Source organism: Lepisosteus platostomus, chromosome 2 (assembly GCF_059453375.1).
Source record: "Lepisosteus platostomus isolate fLepPlt1 chromosome 2, fLepPlt1.hap1, whole genome shotgun sequence".
NCBI lineage: Eukaryota > Metazoa > Chordata > Actinopteri > Semionotiformes > Lepisosteidae > Lepisosteus > Lepisosteus platostomus.
Genome location: NC_142612.1, coordinates 1,703,417 through 1,728,404, shown reverse-complemented (window position 1 = coordinate 1,728,404; position 24,988 = coordinate 1,703,417). Strand labels below are relative to the sequence as shown.

The window sequence follows — 24,988 nt, the reverse complement described above, 5'->3', positions numbered from 1 at the left end:
GAAACTACTAAACAAAAAACAATACAGAAAAAGGTAGGAGCGCCCTCTAGAGGAGGGATGATGACTGTGACAGATGGCCATCAGGATACACCCTGATAATAATGTTTCTTTATTAGCCCTATACAATTTCTTGCATTAGGAATTTGTCTTTTTGCATACCCCAGCTTTTCTCCATGGAGACACAGACGCACAGACAGGGAGAGAAGCTTGGGGTCAGAGTGCAGGGTCTGCCATTGTACGGCACCCCTGGAGCAGTTGGGGTGAAGGGCCTTGCTCAGGGGCCCAACGGAGTAGGATTCCTCTGCTGGCTGTGGGATTTGAACCGGCAACCTTCCAGTCACAGGTGCAGATCCTTAACCACAGTGCCACCACTCCGCCCGCTCCATCCCTGGACAGCATGCCAGTCCATTGCAGGCCACACATACTTGTAGAGACAAAATTCGGCCATTCGGCCATGCACACACACCAGCGTCACTCGTTCCACACGCTGTCACAAACACCGTCACATTCCCACGCGCACCATCTTCAACAGCCGCTCGTGCCGCAACTAATCTTCCTGGCGCCTTTCACTCCCGCTAATTGCTAATTGCTAATAACCAGGACCAGTTTTCCCAGAAGACAATGAATCTACTAGTATGTCTTTGGACTGTGGGAGGAAACCGGAGCACCTGGGGGAAACCACATGAACACAGGGAGAACCTGTAAGCTCCATGCAGAGAGAAGCCCAGAAATCATCCCAGGGCCCCAGAACTCCAAGGAAGCAGTGCTAATCACTGCGGTACTGTACCGCCCCCTCCTGAAATACTGACAGGCCCATTACAATATACCTTTAACAGCTCTTTAGGGACACTTGATTATCACTATGATTATCTCTGATGTCATGGATCCAGTTCCAGACTCGAAGCCCGTTTATGTGGAGCTTGTAGCATTTTCTCTCTGTGTTTGCGTGGGCTTTCCCAGTTTCACCTGCTTCTGGTGCTCTCCTGGCTCAGGGGTTTTTAGTGGGAGTTAGTATTTCATGGCGGGGGGTTTCCCAGTGAGTAGTGGTTATTTTAGGATAGTCAAACACACCCCTTTAATGCTGCATTCCTGCAGATTTTTATAGGCATCTTCCTAACAGTTTTGATTTGGTTAAAACCTGGAAAACACAGCAGAAAGGACCACAGAGGGCTATGCCTGGGCTATAGAGCTTTACAGAAATAGGATCTTTTCATTTGTGACCTTCCATGCTGAGAGAATGTATGTTAGTTGGCAGTACTACATGATGAGGAAAACCCTTCTGTTGGCATTCTGCTCTCTCTGCCAATTAAAGCAAGTCATCTCCATATTAGCTTGCTGCTTTTGTAAGAGATCAGATAGTATTCTAAGACAGTGCTTGAACTCTCCCTAATCCATCGAGAACTGATACTAATCTCCCTTTCAAGATATAATGGTACAGAAGGGTTTGTTACAAATTGTACTTCCTGCAGGAATCATAAAAAAACTAAATGAAACATGAAATATTTTTTCAGATGTCCTGAGGAAAATAGGTGCTAATTATTAATTAGTGCTCAATCAATAGCTAAACAGATTGAATGGTTTTACCTTACCTTCTCTTTTTCGTTCAGGCCTTCTTTTTAATGTTTAATGTTTACAGTTCACATGCACCTATTCTGCTGTCACCTTGCCCAAATATTCACATGGACATTATACCATGTACATTTATTTGGTTTAGTCTTCTCCAGTGTCAGTTATCCTTTGCAGGCTCAAACTAACACCCTTGTTCCCAATATTTAGTTAGTTGTACACTTTAAGCTAATACACACACAATATATGAAAACCTCTTAACTTGACATGACTTTAATGAAGATAATTGTCACACCTAGAGGGTGCTGCTCTTCTGTCCTGTCCTAGATCCCTGTGATTATTCATGTCTTTCCGGTGTGTCTTGTTTTGTATTTACTTCCTGTGTCTGCTCTGCTCCTCGCTCAGCATTGAGGGTGGACGCCCCACGTTATCCCACGTCCATGGCCAGAGGGCACAGGTTTCTATACCGACATCTTCTGACCCCCCGAGCCTGGGCTAACCCCCGTGTTGCCCCTGTTACTGCTACGCATAGGTCTCTACTGCTCTCCTTGTCCTTCCGACATCCGTGACAATAATGAAGATAAAGTGGAATCAAATGTATTTCTTAAGTAGCATATCCTACAACGAGTGAATATGTTGTTAATAAACAGCGGAAATAATGTCAAAAGACATTATTGTGAGGTGAGTCAATGTGTTGGAGGCTTGGATTTGAACGTCTGCTCTACCCAGCTCAACATCTGGTTCTTGCTCTTTCTGATTGTCATCTCTGTGGCCTGATGGGAGCTCTCCCAGGTGACAACAGGCTCCAAGCAGCAGCAGAGAACTGGCTTTGTGTGTGGCATTGACAGGCATACCGTATGTGGATGTGCCAGGAGAGTAGGACAAATCAGGACTTCCACACCTGTGAAGTATATATAGGCAGTAACTGGTAGCAAAATTTGCAAAGTAGACTGATTGAAACGTGCACCAGCATCAGGAGGTAATATATCCAAAAAGCTGTGATCAGCTGCAGAAGGTGCTTCCACTGCTTCTTGTCATGGGGTCAGTTCTCCTGCAATCAACATTTTTAGTTTTTTTTATTCTGCTTTGTTGTTTTTGACATATAACTTCATTCACCCATAAAAGTGTGCAGTTTGAGCATTTGGGTTTTGATTAAACTATCCACTTTCACAAAATGTTATTGTGGAAATATATTTATATAAAATATATTGTACTTCTTTTGTAAAGGAACAAGTAAAGGTTTATTCCATGCTGAAAAGAAAAAGAGAAGAAAAGAAACCCAACGTTTCATCGCACACCCAAAGAAGGCTCCACAGATGAAACGTTGTGTTTCTTTTCTTATCTTTTCAGGATGGAATAAACCTTTACTTGTTCCTCTGCAGCCTACGCGTGCTGACACAGCTCCCCGCCTGAACTAGTTCTTCTGTAGTTCAACAAAATGGGACATGGGAGGGGGTGAATACTTTTCCAAAGCACTACATACTGTGAGTTTAACACTGTGGATGTGGATGCATGAGCAATTCTTTATTCCAACAGCAGGAAACGATGCAACATTCCAAAGTCAGCATTTAGAGGTATTAACTAAACACAAATGATAAAGTTAAATATACACTTACAAGTACATTTCAATCCCCAGGGAGATAGCATATAGCACTGTTGAAACATTTCTCTCTTTCTATTTCAGATATTATTAATAAACTTTATTTATATGGGCTAATATGTAAAATGCACATGCTTTGAACATCATTTTGCTCACACTAGTACATTTTGCTGAAGTCTGGGTTGTACAGTAGATGACGCTGGCCAGAGAAGTGATGCTATAAGATTTATTTTACTCACACTTGGGCTCAGATTCCACTTGCAACACCCACACATACTGTATATCATTTGCTTTCAAGTGCACAAACAATGCATGTGTTTCGGAAGTGTGTGTGGGGTATTTCCTGGAATCAGGAAAAATGTGGCGGTTCTGTGAAATTACACCTCATGTGTACACTTAACAAATTAAGAGAAAGAAAAAAAACAAAATTGTATTTTAATTGTAGCCAATGACAGAAAAAAAAGCATTCAACATACATAGCTGCATAAAGTAGTGGTATATGTAAAGTCTGCAATTCTGCTAGAAAGAGCTTCCTGTTATAACACAGATGGATCTGCAGGAACAAAAACAAGCATTCAGATTATTTTTTCTGGGTTAGTGAAAACCTTTTCTCATCTACAGAACAAGTGGTTGCTGGGGTTGACACCTCTTGCTTAAACTGCAATGTAAAGAAATTGAGTTCAGAATTCAGTTGTTTATTTGTCATATGCACAAGTGCAATGAAATGCTTATTTGCATGTACAGTATGCGCCGATACAAAGACACTAAGAAAACACCAAGCTTAAACACAGATCAGCAGCATCAACAACTAAGTTAAACAACACACAACTTAAATAAAGGCAGCACAAAAAGAAAAAAAAACATCAGTGTGCATAAGGGGCTGAGGCAGGATTAAATAATCAGACAGCTTGCAGGAAGAAGCTGTCCCTCAATCTGGTGGTCCCCACCTTTATGGTCCTATAAGACCTACCAGAGGGAAGGGGAGAGAAAAGTGGAAAACGAGGGTGATTGTCATCCTTTGCAATATTCTCAGCCTTCCTCAGACTGTGGGTTGTAAAAATGTCCACAATACGGGGGATCTGTACTCCACTAAGGGACTGGGCTCACCTGGTCACCCCCTGTAACGCCTTTCAGTTAGACATTGAGCTGCTGCCAAACCACACTGTAATAACACGTGAGCACACTCTCAATAGCGCACATGTAGTATGTAGTATGTAGTATGTAGTATGTAGTATGTAGTAAGAATATCTGAAAATAGACCAAATCTTTCAACCGTCTGAGGAAGTAAGGTGCTGTTGTGTCTTCGTTGTAGCTCCGCATTACATGCTGGGACCACATCAAATCGTTAGTAATGAAGGTACCCAGGAAGTTGAAGCTGTTAACCATTTCTACAGCCTCCCCACTGATGTGAATAGTCAGCCTGCCTGGGAAGTGTCAGTGTAATAAAACAACTCTGAAAACTGGGAAAACAGCCAGCATCTCCACCCCCAAAAACCTCTGCACTACAACTTCATCTGGCAAGATTGTGGCCGGTATTTCTTCATGACTGACCATGTCTTCAAGAGGCCAATCGAAAGGGTCCGCATGTTCAAAATACATGATGGCCACAAGAAGTGAAGTCCAGGAGGCTTTATTGTAGTTCTTTCCAGGACAGAAGCAAACCAGCCACCACTATCACCATTCCTGCCCTTTAAATCTTAATTAATCTTAACTTATTATCCCCCATTATGAGACTATTTATCAATGTTGGAGGCCATGTTGAGACATCTCGTGTAATTAAAGTCCTTTCCTGGGCGCTTTCCACACCCTGCAATTCAAAAGGAGTTCCGTCACTCAGCTGTGTGCCACAGAAAACTACAAACACTGGTCATTGTTGTGTTAACCATTGATGTCAGAGCTGCATCAAGTCTGTTCAAAACAGTTTGGGACATTGACAACAGTGTCCTGATAAACAATGTTTAACAATGTGAGATTTTGGACAGAGTTCATGTTGGACAGAATGCCATGTGCCAGTATAGTCTTAAACAGTTAAATAAAACTTCCTAGAGCCCCAACCGCTATTTGTTCTGACAGTTCGATTCTGCAGTGGTTTTTAAGACTATGTGGTTAAAGAAGAGTTAAGTTCTATAATTATGGTATTGCTAGTTTAATGGGCCATCAGAGTGTGTTGAGGTGATGTTTGATCACATTAAGGAATGATATTGGGGAATTACAGTATCTTATATTCATATTTCTCAAATAAAGAACTCCTTTAACCCCTCTGAATATCATTGTGGAGTTTCAGCTCAGCATTTATACATTCATGTGATTACTTGTTTGGTGACATTTTTGTCTCTTATAGGAAGACGATTATCACACAGTGTGTTTAAGCTTGTCTGAATCACCTGGCATCGTTGGGAAGCACCACATCTTCACATGTGGTTTGCATCGTCTCACCACATAACAGGTGACATGAGCAGGCAGCCATTGGAGCAAGGTTCAATAGTTTGCAACATCTGCAGTTTTTAATTTCCGGTCTAGAAGACTGCTTAAGAATGGGAGAGGTCTGATACAAGGCATAACCAATCCAGAATACATTGATCTAAAATATTTTGTCTGGTTAAGACTCAGCAATTGTAACTTTCAGAACAGTAGGTCATTTCACTTTTACCACCAGTAAAGTTCATTAAGAAAAAAGTCACAGTATTGAAAATGAAGTGCATAGTTAATCCCCTAAGAAGTAGGTCAGGTATTCTGGCCTTGCAGTAGTAAGCATGTTTCTGTGTTCAAGTCCTGATGACCTGAGATGGGATTCCTGCCTCAAGATTAGGACAGCAGATTTATCGCAGTGTGAGGAGTCTGGGTGCGTTTTGCAAGTAGAACCATTCCCAGGAATTTCCAAGAAGACAAAGTTGTTACAGTGAGGACTAGAAAATATGGGGATTTTGGCTTTTCTTGTCATAGAGTCAGATTTCTCATAACTCGTTTTAAATTTGCATTGTTTTTTTAAAAAAAAACGTGAATGTATTTTTTCCATTTCACATTTTCATTGCCTCTTGTGATGTGTCTTCGTGAAAGACGTGCATTACAGAGTAAAAAGTTATGACACCAACAAAGGAACTTTCATTCTGATCTCCACGCCTTTGCACAGATGTTTTTGTCTTCTTTCCATTCTTGACTTGAAGATGTTTGCTTACTCTGACATAAGAGTGAAAAACGAACTTAAAACATTCAAGGAAAATAATAAAACAGCACAGTATCAGAGGAATATGACTGTTTTTCCTGCAAGAGTGGAAAATACAGGTCATTTGTAAAACAGAAGAAAGCTTGCTAAAAGGACATGGCACTTCTCAGTAAATGTGCTAGTAAACTACCATTGTCAGAGCTGAAGGCTTAACCACAGTGAGAGCGTCACAGGCACTATATGTGCAATGATATAAAAACAGGAAAGAGCAAAACCTCATCTGATAAATGCATGGCAGAACGTGTATGCACATTTACCGAACAGATAATATCTGTAAAATGAAAGGATCACAGAACACTTGTGAGAAGACAATGTGAAATATCACATATACCTTTTATGTGTTTCTTCTTAGGCGCAGTCATATTTGCAATGCAGACTACAGTATATACAGTATATAACATCTTGTGATAACCAAATACCTGTCTGAGGTATACATGTGTACAGTATATACTGTATATGGAACAAGTAATAGGCTTATTCCATGCTGAAATAAAGAAGAAAGAAAACACAACGTTTCGGCCGTGGAGCCTTCTTCAGGTGTGACCCGAAGAACCTGACCTCACACCTGAAGAAGGCTCCATGGCCGAAACATTGTGTTTTCTTTCTTCTTTTTTTCAGCATGGAATAAACCTATCACTTGTTCCTTTACAGCCTACGCATGCTGAAGCAGCTACTCACCTGATATACTGTATATGTATGTTTGCAAGCCTATAATGTGCATGTTTATATACAAAAATGTATGAATTTCTTTTACTGTGTAAATTGTAAAATGTAAAATTTTCATTATCCAAAATAAACATTTACTGCATTAGCCTGAAAAATGCCTTTAAGTGTTATTTTGGAAATTATTTTCATTTGTCCAAGTTTCCTTTGACAAGAGGGTATTATTGTGGTAAAACATAACTGAGGAGTTTAAGGGCATAATTAAACATAAAATGCTGATGATAAGCCTCGATAATTCTATATTTTATATTTCCTCCCTAACAAGACAAAATGCACATGATCAAATTTAAATAAATTACAATAATTGCCATTATGTTCCCTCATAAAATCCAATTCCTCCTCTAAAGTAAATATTCAGTGTGTAGACTCAAAAAAGTAACGTCTGTCTGTCTTTTCAAGACATAGTTTAATCAGCATATTGTCAAGTTTTAATCGACCTTTCTTTAACAGAAACTTGACAAGCTGCCAACTTGTCTTGTCCTTGCAAACTCCGCTCTCCTACGAGAAACTATCTCGCCTCACGAACTTCCCCTCGCAGGTAACTCTCTCACCTACTTCTACATCACTTTCATTCCCTGAGCTCGTTCATCATGAGGGTCCCTCCATCCTAATCTAATCATCGGTGTTGTTACTCAGGAACCGGCAGGTTAATTTCGTGCAGAGAAGTGAAAACAGGAAGACAATTTCGGGTGTGGTGCCCCTACAATGATGGTGATAATGGGAAAGGTCACGTATATCGGGAGAATGGCACCCTGCGACGCGGAAATCTGATTAACCAATTCCCGTGTCAGGGAGATGTCTTCCTTCTTCTCTTTCCCTTAATCCCCCCACACACGGGAAGAGGCTCCACAACTGAAACTATTTTGTTTCTTCATATCTCAATGCTCGACGCGCAGTTAAACCCTGCTTGGTCCCTGTCGCTCCCCCGCTGCCATAACTTCGCCACTGGAAGCCCCTCAGTTATCAGAATCCATCATTCAGATTAAAAATAATTTTAAAAAATCAATTCGAAAATTGAAATTTGAAAGGGAATAATACATGATTTCATACACGTAATGCAGACTCTGTGTTTTTATTTCCAGTTTGAAGTGTTACACCTTTAATTGTGTTTCATCTCAAACACAAGGTCAGTAAACTTTACGAATAAATTACACACGGCAACATAGTATTCACTCTGAACATCTGTATACAAGGGCAATTCCGGAATGGTGTGGATTCCAGCAAATTTTGAAAGGTGTATTTTAAGATGGGAATTTACAGTACATTGCCGTTAACTACTGCATGTCTGTAAAACACGTTTATATTAAAGTATTTTCAGTATCTCCACTGATAAATTAAAATAAACACCACAACGATAGACTGTCAATCGCTACTACCCAGACATTAACAGTATTTAAAAACTTTAAATTCCTAAATACAAGACTAATCCCATGCGGATATGTATGAATTTTAAATTTAAATCTGCTTTCCGATTGGTCACTAGAGAGAAAATATGCCAAGGACAGGAAAACAAACACCACAGCAGAGTTGGGCTACTGTAAAAATATTAAACATTATTTCTAAATTATGCTATTTACAGTTTGTACTATTTATAGTTAATTGTATTAATTATATTCATTACTACATAAGTATTCAGAATTATAATTAATTGACTCTGAATGCCCTTGTAGTTTAACATTTGCAAGTATTGTTAAAAATAAAAACTATGAACTAAGAAACAAGTCCATACAATAACTGTTTCATAAGCCATATTCTGATGTCAGGCCTGGGTAAATTCAAAATCTCAGCCCAGCAACCCCAAACTGTCCACACAGTGACTGGTTACCAGATTTTATGTGATATATATATGTTTATCCCATGCTGAAAAGAGAAGAAAGAAAACACAACGTTTTGGCAATGGAGCCTTCTTCAGGTGTGAGAAAGCTCCACGGCCGAAACGGTGTATTTTCTTTCTTCTCTTTTCAGCATGGGATAAACCTATTACTTGTTCCTTTGCAGCCTACGCATGGTGACGCTGCTACCCACCTGAACTATATATATATGTTACCAGCAGATATCATGTTTGCAATTAACTGGAATTAGTTTGCAATTAGGTGGTTTGAGGTTTTGATTTGGCCCAGGCCTAAGTCTGATGTGATTTTAGTGAAACTTGTGTTTTATTTTCAATACTGCAGTAAAGATAATGCCCAAAAAAGTATATAAATTAAAGAAAAATTAACAGAAGTAATGCAGTTGCCAACAAACTTAAAACAAATATATGACAAACAGTAATGTCCAGAAGGTGACACATCAGATAATTACATACTTCAGCAAATAATGAACAAGAATAGTTTAAATGCCTCTTTCATTAGCAAGCTAAATGATAGATATGAAAAAATGTAAATACTAATTTCAATACTTATAACTAATTTTAAATACTGAAAAAAACAAATTGTACCAGGTTAACTCTTTTATTTATTATGTATTACTTTAGTTACAGAATACATCATATTATGTCATGTATTAATTAGTCGAAAACATGTTTGGCTTGTGGAATAAGATCAGAATGGCACACCGGTTTCAGCTCACCATTGCAAACGCGGAGCGTAGTCGCCAAAGCAAGATACTATCGCAACCCGTGGGTCATGTTACCAGTTACCAACCGCATGGTTTCAGTGTCATGTCACGAACGGGTTATTAAAAACACTTACTGTAACTCGAGTTACCATGAAGGAGATTTCTAGAGCACACCTACACCTGCACAACCGTACCGCCGCGTGCGGCTCTTCGGACCGCGGGGAAGCCCGGCTGCGGACCCTAGCTCGGCGGCGGGGGCCTTTGCCTTGGTCTCGGCCTGGGTGGTGGTTGATCGTCCGGCGGGGGCCCAGCGGTGTGAGGGGGCCTGGACTTCCCTTTGGCCCTGGGCTGGGGCAGCTCGGGTCTGTGTGGGTGGACTGGCGGCCCGCGGGACTGGGATCGCGGAGGGGGCTGCAGCTTCTGCTGGCCTTGACTCGAAGGAGTGGACAAATTACGAAGGGACTGGTCTTCGTCTAATCGAAGGAAAGAAAAACAAAACCTGAAGCATCCTACAGTATACGTAACTGACAGCGTTCCTCATAAAATGTGAAATCATATAAATGAAACAAGTGCCAGTGGCCAACCCTTACTGACCACCGGTCAATTCTGCCATTTCTGTTATCTAGCTGTAGATTTGTTTACAAAAATGCAGCTTCATTCTCACCACTGTATGAAGTGCATTAGCCAGACATATTTTATAAATTTGCTCCTTACTTAATAGATATCTTTAAATTATGTGACACCAACATTTATTTGAGATAATTCTCCATAGTATGGTTGTTCAGCTCATGCCTCTTCAAATCCAGTTATTACTGTACAACATTGCTATAAGCAGATCTTATTTAAATTATTTTATTGATATTTAAAACGTTGCATATAATGTAGCAATTGAGGTACGAGTTCTGTCAAACATACTGCAAAGGTGTGAAGTACCGCAGGTTGAACAGCCCAACTCTGTGACTCCCTTTGTTGTGCAGTAAATTAGAAATTAGATTATAAATTGTAAATCCAGTGTTCAGACAGGTAGCCATACCATTTCAAACTGCTAATCATTGCAGCATAAGGGATGCCCACTGACGGGAGTCCTATATAATTAAATCATAAAATTCAAATCAAGTAACCTTATGCCAATGCTGTAAACGCATTCGTAAGATTTCACAAACAAGTTTTAGTTCCCACGTTCTGAAGGAGACATTGCTGTTTGCTCAGAGCAGAGTGACAGAGTACGTTTCCAGGCCAGAAGGGGTTTCCAGCACCAACAAGCTGAAAGATCCTCTCTCATCCTGAGCAGCTAAGACTCTGAGAGGACTTTGTGTCCTCTAGCACCGTGTTTGGAAACCCCAAGCTCAGCCTCACTGGACATCTTCAGCTGTGAAAGCTGGACGAGCCGGCACAGGTGAAATCAAGGGAGGGTGCATTTAAGACACTGAGGAAATGTATTAAGAAAAGGGGGCTTTACTTTCTTTATTAGCTAGGAGTCAATCAGCTTCTGGCCACCAACCAAGTTAAAATGGGCCTTAAACTCTCCTTTTATTTCTAACCTTCATAATGAACTTCTTTTCAATGTCAATTTGCATCCATGTGCTTATTTATGTTATTGCCTTGTGCTGTCAATTCATATACTGTATATATTTAAGTTACTTTTTGTTTTAATTAGTGTGTTACCCGACAGCACAGCAACAGCAGAGTTTCTGTGTCAGGGTGGAGCACACAGTGACGACACTAAAGAACAGCGAACAGCTATAACTTAGCAGTCACAGGGCAATCGCTCTGAAGACGTAATGTACGGTACCAGAACACTAGTTCAGAAAACAAAAATATTAAATCATATTTTAGTATCAGACTGAGACCGACCTTTGAGTAACTGAAGTATGTACAATATATATGTAAATTAAAACTAAATATAATCCCCTCCAAATACTGAACCTACTGACTTCAATTATAAGCCTTTCAGGGGCTGAACCCCACAAGAAAAGACAAATTTACATGTGGTTTATTACAGGAAAAATATCCTTCAGTCAGAAATGCAGCACAATGCATCTGCTGTATCTGTGTTTTGAACAGATTGAGCACATTGGATAAAACATTAAAAAATGTTTTCCATTTAGGGTGCTGAAGAGGTATTTATTCAGCAATTTAAAATATGAAATAATTTCCAAATACATATAGCCCTAAATTAAGAGAGCATATCCAATGTAAACTTTGTTTAAAATACAGTACGTGCTTATTCAAGTGACTGGTTTGATACTATATTTGTAAAAGCAGCGTTTTCTTTTTTTTTCAAGTGGGACTAATGTGCCCCCAGCGGTTTAACATGTTGATGTATGATACCTCTTCAAAGACATGAGGTTTGTCTGCTTGATTGTACGATTGTCAAAGTCATCACGGCTTCATCCGAAAAAATAATAACATAATAAACATGCAGGAAGAATCCAAGGGTGTAATTAAATCCTGGGCCCTACTTCTGTAAAGCACTACCTGCAACTGCCCTACAAAACTGACAATTTCATTTACAAACTAGGTTTCATACAGTAGGTTACCACATTCATGCTGTACATTCTACAACCAAAAAACATCAAATGCCAATCAACTTATACAATTTCTAGAGAAACCTCCTTACTAACTTTAGATGAAATATATGTCTTTCACACGGGTGACACAGTGTCACAGTGATCACCATTGCAAGGGTTTAACTCCCTGGGTTTTAATTCCTGGGCTGCTATCTGAATGGAGCTTGTATGTTCTCCCCATGATTGTGTGGGTTTACTCTGGGTGCTCCAGTTTCCTCCCACAGTTTCCTCCCACACCCTAAAGGCACACTGCTGTTTTCTGGGAAAATTGGCTCAGGGCTGTGTGTGTTTATGTGTCCATCTGTTCCCTGCATCCTATCCAGGGTGTTTCCTGCTGTGCGCCCGTTGATTGGCAGTTTAAGCTCTGACTCCCCTGCGACCCAGTGCTGGGGAAAGAGGTAAAGAGGTTAGAAAAAGGATGTCCGAAGTAGATTCTCCAGTGCACTACACACAGAGAGCGGTTGAATACAAGCCTGTTGTGGGTGTGGCAAGATGGTCGATAGTGAACGTCTGGTGAGTAACACAAGTGTACGACTATAATCAACACACGGTTTCTCTCTTTTGAAGGACCAACATTCTCTTCCTCCCCAGAACCAATTCAAATTGAAAACCTTTTGGGTGAAAGAATAAGGAAAAATCCCAGGTATTTCAGGATACCTGAAAATTCCCCCCAGTTCGACATTTAAGGACCAAAAAAGGAGGACATGTCTGGGAGAAATCGGATGTATGGTAACCCTATGTGAATGTAGAAATCAGACCCGAATCAGTCTGATGCCTCACTGGGAGCAGAGCACATGCTCGCAGCCAGGCAAAGAGAGAATGTGTGAGTACAGGAAGGGGCAGATGAAAACACAACATTGCTGGGTCCGAAGTTGAGATGAACAGGGAAAATCAGAGGGAAGAAAGTGTCACGGATGTCGGAAGGGACGAACCGTGGAATGGCAGGAGAGCGGAAAAAGAACCTAGTGGCGAGACGGGGGTTAGCCCGGGCTCAGCTGTTCAGGAAATGCCGTATAGAAACCTATGCCCTCAGGTAACGGACGTGGGGCGACCTGGTGCTAGGCGGGTCTCAGGACATCCGAACCTCAATGCAGAGAGTGGAGCAGAGCAGAAGCAGGAAGTTAAATAGGCTACACAACAGGACACACCAGAAAAACATTAATAATCACAGGGAACTAGGAACAGGACAGAAGTAGAGCGCCCTCTAGGTGTACTGGGCGTGACAGAAAGAGCAAAACAGGCAGACCACAGAAAGAGTTAGAGTGAAGGAGGGAGAGAAAAGATGGGCATAGAGGAAGGGGCAGACGATGGCCCCAGTTATGCAGCTATTCTGGAGCTCCCTGCAGGGGCGGCATGACCTATCATCTGAAGGAGAAGGGAAAATGGCCACTCTGGAGAGCATGTGGAAAGGGTGGGACGCCTTTGCCTAACTTATAGAAAAGTTGAGGCTGAACAAGAAGATGGATTTGGCTGCTGGAAGAGTGGAGTTGTGTGGCTGACATATGGAAAGATGGAGGTAGGAGGAAGCTGGTTGCAGTGAGTCTTGCCAGAAGGGAGACAGGGGGCAGGAAGGATTTGATGAAGGGTGCAAATGTTAGAGACTGGGGTTTGGAGTTCTGGGGAGTGTTGAGTTCAAGACGCATTTCTTGAGTTCAAGAACGCATTTGCCTTCCAGATCAGGTTGGAGTTCCATGGTTACTGACTTGTTGGAAAGAAGAAGAAGGTGAGGTCTTCTAACACCTGCAGGAAGCTCAAACATTACGTTTTCTTTCTTTCTATTTTTCCATGTGTAATTAACCTCTACTTTTTCCTTTGATTTTCCTGAAAATGATTATGCCTCAATGAATTTGTTCCACTGCACACACATTGTTTTGCACCATGTTTTCCAACATATTTGTAGATCTAGTTTCCCCTTCTTACCTTGACATTGCCGCTGTTTTCTCTTTTTCTGACATTGGTAGACAAGAAGAACGGAGACCAAGATGATCAGAAGAACTCCTCCACCCGCAATTGCAGCAACAAAGTACCAGAATTCAAGGCCCAGAATCTTGTTCCTCCTGTTTCCTGGACAAACACAGGTTAAATTAGATTATAATGGGACAGTTATCGTTCTGATGCACAACTATAATGTAAAATGGATAACAATTCTTAATATAGAGTAGACATTCTTTGTCTAACTAAAAAGCAATTAAAATAATAAACAAAAATAATTACTAGTTGAACATAAGCTTGTTAATTTTCAACAGACAAAATGTATTTGGAAAAACTTGCTTATCATAACTTTTTCTAATTTACTTTTCAATATCAATAACAACAACAAAAACAATTGAATGTCAATGATGGCTTAGAAATGGGCTCTGTAAAATAAACATATAAAGAAAATAAACTATGGATTTTGTTATAGTGCAGTTATAAAAGTACAGCTATTACTTATATTCTATTGAAATTAAAAAATAATATAAAACTTCCAAGTACAGGTAAGTGGTGGTTATTAATTGCTCTCTTAGAACCATATCATGAAAAGCTCAGTATTAACACCAAGGAGTATCAACTCCATTTCCTTAACGAAGTTTTAATCAAATGAATTGGGGAAGGTCAAACCGTGATCTCTTCCACTTCTGGATCACATTTCTATCTTACTAACTGTCACGTTCGTAGACTCTCCAGCCCTTCCTTGTTTTCCACTCATCGCCTGCACCTGCTCCCTGTTCTACCCCCTTTCAGTTCTCCTTAAAAGCCAGGCGCTCACTTTATTCGGGGCTCTGCATTTGATTCCCATATCGTGCGAGTTCGGGACCTGTATTCGCCTGGCTCCGTCATGTTTTTAAGTTCCTGTTCCTGTTCCCCCCGCCGGTTCCGACCCGGTTCCAGTTTTTATCTTGTTTTTCTTGGATGGACCGACCGGTTTTGGACTTTTGCCTCCTTTTGGATTCTCCCTTGGACTTCTTCCTGGATGGTTTGCCTCGGCCACACCTCCCCCGAACACCAGCGCACCAAGGACACACCCCCTGTTTTCATCCCCGATTCCTGCATGGCTTTTCCCCCCGTGTTTCTCACTCAACCCCCACCGCATAGGGTCTGGAAAGAACTGTTTCCTTACACTAACAAGTTTCCTTTTGCATGATAATATTCTTGCACTCACAAGAGACAGACCTCGCTGTACAGCTCTCCAAGACTCCTTCACCTTCAGCCTGTCCAAACCCCAGGGCTATGCCAAATTGGCAAGTAACGTAAGCCAGACTGATTACACACATTTCTACATGGCCAAAACCAGCAATCTTCCCTCCACCAGAGCAATTCACTCTCAGCTCTTCTAGCAGCCACACAAGTCTGTTGTTCCTGCTTGCGATGGACAGTAACCTACTTGCTGGAGTCCCCACGCCATCCTCCATTCTCCTGTCCTGATGAAGTTACCACTCCACAAAGCACACAGTGCCCCTGGGGGCACCTCCCATTTCTCTTCCTGTTTTCCTGGCGGTTGTCGGGTCTGCTCTTCCCCTGCTCCTGTCTTCTTATTTCTTCATTGTCCGCTTTCAGCCACAGCAATGTCTTCCACCTTCTGTCTCCTGCCCACCCCCCTCCTCCCCAGCCTGTGGGCCCACAGCTTCACACTGTACTGGCTCTGCACTCCAGGGGTCTGTCCTGCAGCCCCCACCCCAGAGCTGCCTGTCCCATTCGCAGCTGCTGACAGTCTGACCCTGCTGTCCCCTTCTTCCACTGTTTCCCATTGCCTTCACTTATCTACACCATGCTAGTTATTTCAATACTTTTATGCTGCATTTTAAATCTTCTACACAATGTTAAAGAAGCACAAAGCTAATTATTCAGAATTCACTTTTTTATTTTTAAGTGCCCCTGTTTGCACCTTCATAAAGGAATGATTAACTTAAACTCTCTGTGAAAATGTACGGTACCATGACATTTCAGACAAACTAAGAGAAAAACAAAATCTGTCACATGCTATAAACTTCTACTCATTTTATGACTGAGCCAGTAGAGCAATGAAGTGGCATCTCTGAGGACAACTGAAAGCTTCTGTTCTGAATTTGCAATACTTGCTTACCTTCAGCTGTACAAGGTACTGTACTTTCATTTTTCACTTTAGTTCCACAGTACTGTACTATGCATGCAAACCGATCAGTAGGTTCATACTGTGTATTTAAAACCATTGTTTTGTTATCATCTTTAAAGGTAGCTCTTGTGTCATCTATTCGTTTTCCATTCCTTTCCCAATAGATTGCAGATTCTGGAGCATGTGTGAAATTGCAATGAATCGTTAGTTTTGGTTTGCACATGAATGCCAATGATGGATTAGGAATGGGTTCTGTAAAAATAAACAAATAAATAAAGTTATGGATTTTAGGTATGGTGCCTTTATAAAAGTACAGCTGTTACTTATATTCTATTGAAATAAAAAAAAAACATGAAAAACACTTTCACAAGGCAAGTGAGCACTTTTAGTAACCTCAGTATTTTTAAAATAAAAATAAATACCCCTTTTAATACAGTAGATTAATAGACTAATAAAGTTTTTCAACAAAAAGTAGAGCATCAAAATATACCCTGAAGCATACCTAAAGATTAAAAATGAGGGAACTAATATGTCATAGACCTTTACACAAAACAATTCAAACTTCAGCTTTAGTAGTAAAATTCATAAAACATTCTTCATCAAAATCAAATGTTTTAACCACATCACACAGTGTTAGAGAACATCAGCTGAGAGGTTCTCATTTGCTCAGATCTGTATCAACTCTGACCTTTGAGCTAATACTTGGCTTATAAAGGGAATGCTTTTGGGAATGCATACAAGTGGCAATCATTGTATTAGCTCTCATGATACCTTACTTACCTATGACTTGTAGACTTATGACAGCTTCATGAATTAATTTCCCTTGTGTATTAAAGACTTTTGCAGAATAAGTATTTATGGCTATATTTTGTAAAATTCCCAGTTCGAGAGTCCCATCTTCAGAAATATTGAGGAGTCCAAATTGCACTCCATTTTTTATTCTTCCAAGAGTATGTGTGCTGTTTCTCCAGGCTATATCTTTTATATCCTTGAGCTTTTTCTCAGGTTTCCATAATTTCAATTCCTCACGGTTTCCCAAAACGGTGCAACGTTTTTCTTTTTTGGTAGTAACACAATATATGGAACAAGAAAAAAAAAGTAAATTAATACTGTTCAGCTTCACACATTCCAATAAATATTTATATTGCCTTTGTTTCTGCAGAAAATTCTGTGCATACCTTTTGTCATTCATTTCCCCTTGATTTATTTATAAAAAAGAAGAGGGAAGACCAGAAGGAATGATCATAGAAAAAAATCGGGCTCATCTAGCTGGATTGGATTCTGTTAGCTGCTGTAAATGACCTGAGGATCTCAGGGAGGTGTTTCTTTAAGGAAGCCATGGTACTAGCTTTGAAAACATGGGTGATGGCTTGTGCCAAACTTACACAACCTTTTGCGTAAAAAAGTACCACCTCTTCTCAGCTCAACTGAGCTTTCCCATAATTAATAATTTCCACATGTGTCCTCTGGTACAGGTTTCACTGTGGAGTTTGAAACAGTTCAATGGGTTGACTTTCCCAGTATCATAACAGATACATACTTCAAGATGGCATGCTTACAGTGTAGTCTTTCTTCTTTTAAACTAAAAGGAAGAACTAAAGTTCTTTTAGCTTGTTGGAATAGGTCATTTCTTAAAACCCTAGAATGTGCCTGGTTGCTCTCCTCCGAACTATATCTAAAAAAAAAGGATGTATTTTTTCAAAATTGTTTTGTTGTATTCTAAATGAGGTCTTACTATTGCATTATATAATTTTAACGAGCCGTGTCTTATTTTAGTTGTATATTCTATCATTTTGAATGAGCCACTCATACATAATAAAGGCGACTAAAATAAACCAAAAGATGTGCCTAATTTGCCTAAGACCAGCAGGTCCATACTCCAATAACTCCTATTACATCTAAGAGAATGGAAACAACATTCAAAAATGAGAATGTCTATAGTAAGATTCTAGGTGAGAGACCAAATGGTTTTAAAAAAGGAAGATCTTATTTAAATAATGTGTTACAGTTCTTTAAACAATCAAAAACATTGCAGGACACTCGATAAAGTTCTTTGTGAAAGATTAATTCTTGATTAGAAAATGGAAGGCATGCCAGGATATACATGTATTTGGTAGTTTTGTAAGAAAAGAAAATACTATAGGTAATGGATATAAAGGATAAAAGGATGTAATTAGTGAAGAGCCTCTGGAATCTGTATTAGGATCACTGCTCTTCCTAATGTATGGAAGTGAAAGTAATTTCTTATTGTCGTTAAACTAGTGCAGTCCATGATAATGCCAAAACAGGAGCATTATCAAATCTTAATGCAGAGGAGGAGATCCGGACAGGTTCAGACAGAATTCAAGATTAGGTAAACAGATGTCAAGTTGACAAGTAGGGAGTTACAAGCAGGTAGCAAAAAAATATACGACATGTTTAATATGGGAAATACTGAACTTGCAGGAACTACCCATGAGAAGTACTTTACAGATGTATGGATATATAATAAAAGTATAACATTTAAATCAAGCAATGTTTTGAGAAATTGTATAGTATCAGGAAGCCCTCATTTAAAATATTCTGTAGAATTTGTGTTGCCATCGTACAATACGGAAATGACTATTTTGGAACTAGTCCAAAGAACAGAGCCCTGGCCCTTTCCGGGTTTTAAAGGAATATCAATCGCGATATTGAAACAAGGACGCCCGAATCTAAACCTTTCTATCTTCTGGCAATAACAGCTGAAGGACCTCACTATAAAAAGACATTCTGAAGTCAGTGACATTGTGGTGAACCAACCTAGCTTGCTCGTGGTTTGCCACTATCTATTGCTATTTCTGTTACAATTTAGAAACAATTCAATTAAAGTACAGACATCACCAGATTTTCCACTGAAAATTAGAAGCAGAAAGGCAAGCAATTGGGTCTCTCATCACCATGAAGCTCCCACCCAGAATGAGTTGCGTCACAACAACAGGTCAAAGCTGTGAAGAAGTCCTGGGTTTGACATATAACAGCTGCCTGTGTCACTAATTAGCACCTGCTTGATTAGGCACCAGTGAGGGTGGCACCGAGCACTTGGCTTCAGATGTGCAGTGTGTCAGGAACACTCAGAAGATGTGACTGCTATCTGCATAGTGTGTTGCTGCAGTAAGGAACTCCTATTTTGGGAATGCAAAAATACTGAGTCTAAAAATAAACTCATGCAGCATATTCTATGGTTTTTACAGGCATTTCATATATGGAAGTGCACATTCTACGATACATATCCACGCAATTGAAGGGTTTGGTTTATTTCTGTGATAAAAAGGGTGTGCTTAAGAAATATGCAATGAGAAACCAACACACTAACATGGGGACCAAACAAACAGCCTACCTATCTATAACTATCCAGAGCAGAAGGAGAGAAGAGGGAAAATACAATATTAATCAAGATAAAAAGAATAACAAAGAACAATATTGTTTTAAACTAAGTGTCCTTTCTAGTGTTGAGCAGTGATGACCCAAATGTAAAGGCTAAAGCTAACTGATTCACTGATATACTGTAAAACTAATCTCATTGTATGAATATGAACTTCAATTTGAGGTTAATATAACCAACTCCCAACCACTTTTCCTGACATTTCCTATATTTTTTTATGATGAAAAGAAATGACCGTGCTCTCTTGAAGTTCAGAAGTGATTTTATTTTGCTTTTATAAACATCAATGATCTATATGCCTGGCTTCCACTCTCTGAAGAATGTGGTTAATATTCACATAATATATTGAACAATATGTTTTTTAGAACAACCATAGTTAATCCTGACTTTGTCCCATTTTAGACAGGTGAAAATAACATGGCTTTAGCCAAATTATTCATTTTGAAAATGTTCTTTTCTGTTAAAAACTTTATTTGATTTTATTTGTTTTTACTCTTCAAAGCTTGGTGGATCTTATGGAAGAAGATTACTATGTATTCTTTACAACTAATCACATTCTAAATGGATTTTCTAAATACAAACCTAAGGTGCAAAATTTGGACTTTGCCAATTTAAATCAGTTTACCTGTGATTAATTTACAGATTCCACTGTAAACAAATATGAAACACTCAGAAAACATTGGTTTCTGGAGTTTTCTTCAAATTATTTTATTTAACAAATTAAAGATATTTAAACAATTAAATTTATCTTTCAAATTATTTTTTCCCATTATTCCAAAGTATAGGTTAGTTCTTAATTATTGTGTAACAAATATAAATCAATATTGTTTTTTAAACGTTTACAGTAGGGATTTTAATACCAAATACAAATACAATAATTTTAAAAAACATTTTAACTAAGTGAAGCATTCATATTCACCATATTCATTCACAGATAAAACAAAGTAACAAGAAATCCAGTAGCTCAATTTAAGCCTTGCTCATAGATATATTAAATGCAAAGACTTGTATTTTTTAAAAAATCATAATTTATACTTAAGAGCTTGTATTTATTTAGATCTCTAAGTCCCTTACTGAATGATGAGTTCAGTTTATTCTGAATAAATGGAATTGAATTTCTTTTTGAAAGATGACATACAATTTAATCTTTTAAAGAAACTGTAAAATAGTTATAGAAAAATATTTGTCAATAACTGAATATTCAGTTGGACAAGGAGGTATGCAATTATTTTACCTACTGTTAGTTGTGAAAAAGTCCCTTTCACTTCTCAAGAATAATTAAAACGCAAATATCCAAATTATAAATAAAGTTATAAAGGAAAAAGAAACTTAAATCAGTAAAAATTTTATTAGCTTTACCAACCAAATTAATTGCTCTTTTTTGAACCTTTATACCAGTATTACAGATATAGAAAACAACGACAGGAAATACAAATTATGAATTACATATTTTTATCTAGAAAATATCAATTTTTCAGATACAAATATTTAAAGAAACCAAGGGGTTTCAATTTTAACACCCTGTCCCACCAAATGAAGTGCATTGTAAACTAATTAATATGATACATTTCTCTTACTTACCAGAGTAAGCCTGAGATGTGCCACACAATAGGCACCAAATTAATACGATTCTTTGACATCCCATTGCTGAGATCTTGTAAGCTCTTGTAAGCTCTTGTAAGTCAGTTTTACCAAGTTAAGACCTGCTATTTGAGATTTCCTGAGTTTAAGGCCGGGGGTGGTTTGATGTTAACAGGAAATGATCTAATCTATTCTACTAAAACACATTTAAACTTTTCCCTACAATTTAGTTTAATTCTTTGAGGTTGATAATACTAATTTATTGAATGATTAATGAAATAGTGAAGGCATAATGGCTCTAAATGTTCAAACAAAGGAAGATAATTGCAATAAGTAATTAAAAAATAGTTAAAAATATTTAATTTTAAAATGCTATCACATCATTAATATTTTATTGTATGGAGACTTCTAATGACAGTTCCAGGAAGCTTTAGGAAATGTTTAACTGTGGAGTGGAAAAAACATTTGGAATTATGATAGAGAAATGTTAAGTACTGTATTTACTGTACTGAATCCACGTTATTCATTGTAATGTAACTGTAGTAACTGTGCAGTATTCCAGTATCTGTATTAAGCTCAGATTTGTTTAATTAATGTTTATCAATATATGTAAAATCACAGTAATAGCTATATAACTGCCTCCTTAAATGAGCAAAACACATGTAAAATACATACTGTATGAATATTACTCATACTAGGCTAATAAACAGTTCAATTGACAATACTGTTTTTGTTTTCACTAAGCAGAATAAAAGTTGTAAATAATGAACAAATGAAAGAAAAGGCTGTTCTGAATCTGTCTTATAAACAGGCAATGTCTGAATAAAATAACAGGTAAAACTCAGAAACATGCCATTCTTCTCACAGGCGTGGTGTGGACAATACAGTAACATAGTTGTCATTCTTTGTGTTATAGTGACACCAGCTGGCGTGAAACATTTTTTTTCACTGATGAACAGTAGTTACTGTATGTTTAAAATAAAATGCATGTCACACATTTGAGTGCCAAACCACCTCCAAGGACCTGCAGACTAGCCTGGGGCCCTGCGGTACCCAGTTACCATCTGTCGCCACCAGGAGGCGCTGAACAGGGTTGTCTTCAAAAAAGACTTACGCACTCGGCTCTCTTTTCACGGTGCTGCGAGTAGCACTGCTAGCCAGCGGTGAGGCTGCAAGCGAGAGGCGGCAAGCAGCCAGCACACCCTTGACAGACATGGACCACCGGCCAGTGGTTAGGCCCTGGTGCCCACGAACCCAACCTCCAGTTATGGGTAAATCCACACTTACACACATGCCAGCAGCCACATCACTCTGTAACTCACATCTGGCAGCCCACTGAAGTCTCAGCAGGTGTGAGCCTGGTCAGTAACTGGATGGGAGACCTCCTGGGAAAGACTAAGATTGCTGCTGGAAGAGGTCCTGGCCAAATTTCCCATTGGCTCTTACCAAAAAGGCCTCCTTATAATCCCCATCTTGAACTGGCTTGATCACTCTGTTCTCCTCCCCGCTGAGAGCTGGTGTGTGGGGAGCGGACTGGCACATCATCCAGGTGGGGCTGCTCACTGGTGGGGGTGGAGGGGATCCCCATTACCAGCAAAGCGCTTTGAGTGAAGTGTCCAGAAAAGCGCTATGTAAGCGTAAGCAATTATTATTATAAATAGCCTCACTGCCTTGTGGGGGGGGGCTTGGGAAAGGTAAAGGCTAAGGGAGTGAACCCCGGATTGGAGCCCCAAAGGCGGTTGGTCCTACTGTTAGTCATCCTTCCAGCAGCTCCTGCAGCTGAGTTAATGCCAAAGGTCAAGCTTTGCACTCCTTCAGACCACACTGACGAGGCCGAGAGGGGGCCTCTGCCAACTGGGCAACCCAGGGTCTCCATACGCTTTGCCCAGGCTTACACCCTGGAGAGGAGCCTATAGCTACCTGAGCAGCCAAGGGTAAGCATTCTTTCCACAAATGAAGTATGTCCCATTAGGTGTGACATCTGAGGGTAAAGGAAGGCTCAAGTTGATCCCGCCTATATCCATAGAATAGGACAGCACAGTCTCGCTCACCTTAACAGCTGCTTATCAGCCTAATAGAAGGTGGCCTTGAACTGTGACTATAGCGGAGAGCATAATTGGCACTAAAGTCAGTGATATGGAAACCTTCAGCTGTCATAACCTCCCCAAGAGGGGCTGTACGGTTAGTTCCATTCTGATCCATTTGAGTTACACTCAGACTAAAAGTAGAACTCTTTACCCATTCCAATGGTAAATCCCTCCCATGCGCATATCTTGGTATAGCAATACAAACCCAACATGAGCTCTGATTATTGTTTGTGGCTGATAGATATGACAGCACCAAGAAGGTATGTATTCCATATTCCCCATTATTAGAGTAACACTCCTTATGCTTAACAGGCACACTGTCAGCCCCCCCTCAGGAAGCCCAACAGACAGAAATGGTAACAACATCATTATTTCTGTTCAACAGAAACACATTCAACACGTGGATCCAGCTATCTAATCCTGTCACTCGGATGGCAGAGCTGGTAGTCAGTAGCACTTGACATGGTCCCTCCCAGGGGTTGCAACATCTGGCAGGGTATCTTCTTCACTCACACCCACTTGCGGGTGGCAGGTATCAGGTCATGTTCCCCTTTTACTGGAGGTCCACAAGCGTCCAGCACCTCTTCACGACCCCTGTGCAATGCTTCAATTAACAATTTACAATACTGTAATAGAGAATCAGTTGGCAAACTCAATGATCCATTAGCCAAATTTGGCCCTCCGGGAAGTTTCATTGGTTGTCCCATGATGATCTCAAATGGGCTCAGTCCCACAGTTCTGTTTGATCCAGCCCACAAGCTACACAGGCTGCCTTCGCATCAGTACTCTTCGGACAGCAGTCCCAGACCTGCACGAGCGTTTTACAGACTCCATCGAGAAAGTGCTCCAGAATTGCCTATTAGGCAATGCCGAGAACAGATGGAACAACATCCATGATGCAATCTACATCAGAGCCATGGACACCTTTGCCAGGAAAAAGAGGAAAAGTCCAGAGTGGTACGAAGCTGGATTTGCTGAGAATTTTGGGGTGTGATTTTTACCCCCCCACCCGGTGAGCTCATAGAAAAGACATTTCATTGACAACAACTACTGCTGTATGCTGTATTGTTGTGCATTTGATAAATGCTTGATAGGCTGCTTGTTCCAGTCAGCCTTGACCTTAGGCATAAATATGTGCTAAATAAGCACAATCTCCCTGTTAATTTACACTTGTGTGACTGGATCATGCTGATTATAGAATCAGACATATACTTTCTTTTGAGACAAGGAATTATGTTTTACACTCCTTTGAAATTGAACATCAATACATTTTGTAAAGTGGTGATGAAAATTGCATACAACATTCCATTATAGTAATTGTGTACAGCATTGTACATGATACACTGAGAGACAGTAACAATATGACAGATGACCTCTGTACAAAATGATAAATGTTGCATCTTTAACGGCCTGCAGTACTGAAAGTCAAGTGAGCAGCTGCGTCCTGTGAAAAGAGAAGAAAAACACCATGTTGCAGCTGCGGAGCCTCTTTCAGTTTCACACCTGAAGAAGGCTCCACAGCTGGAACGTTGTGTTTCTTTTCTTCTCTTTTTAGCACCGAATAAACCTTTACTTGTTCCATTACAGAAAGTCTACAGTTATAAAAT

At 39.8% G+C, this 24,988-nt stretch overlaps 1 long non-coding RNA gene across 1 annotated transcript; it reads right to left on the bottom strand.

Moving 5' to 3' along the window:
• Positions 1–8,168: 8,168 nt before the first annotated feature.
• LOC148675657 (uncharacterized) lies at positions 8,169–21,453 on the bottom strand. Its single transcript, XR_015941134.1, has 5 exons — positions 21,295–21,453; positions 17,091–17,366; positions 16,302–16,562; positions 14,159–14,302; positions 8,169–10,141 (listed from the first exon to the last, which is right to left on the bottom strand). It is a non-coding gene; the product is annotated as an uncharacterized LOC148675657 (long non-coding RNA).
• Positions 21,454–24,988: the final 3,535 nt, after the last annotated feature.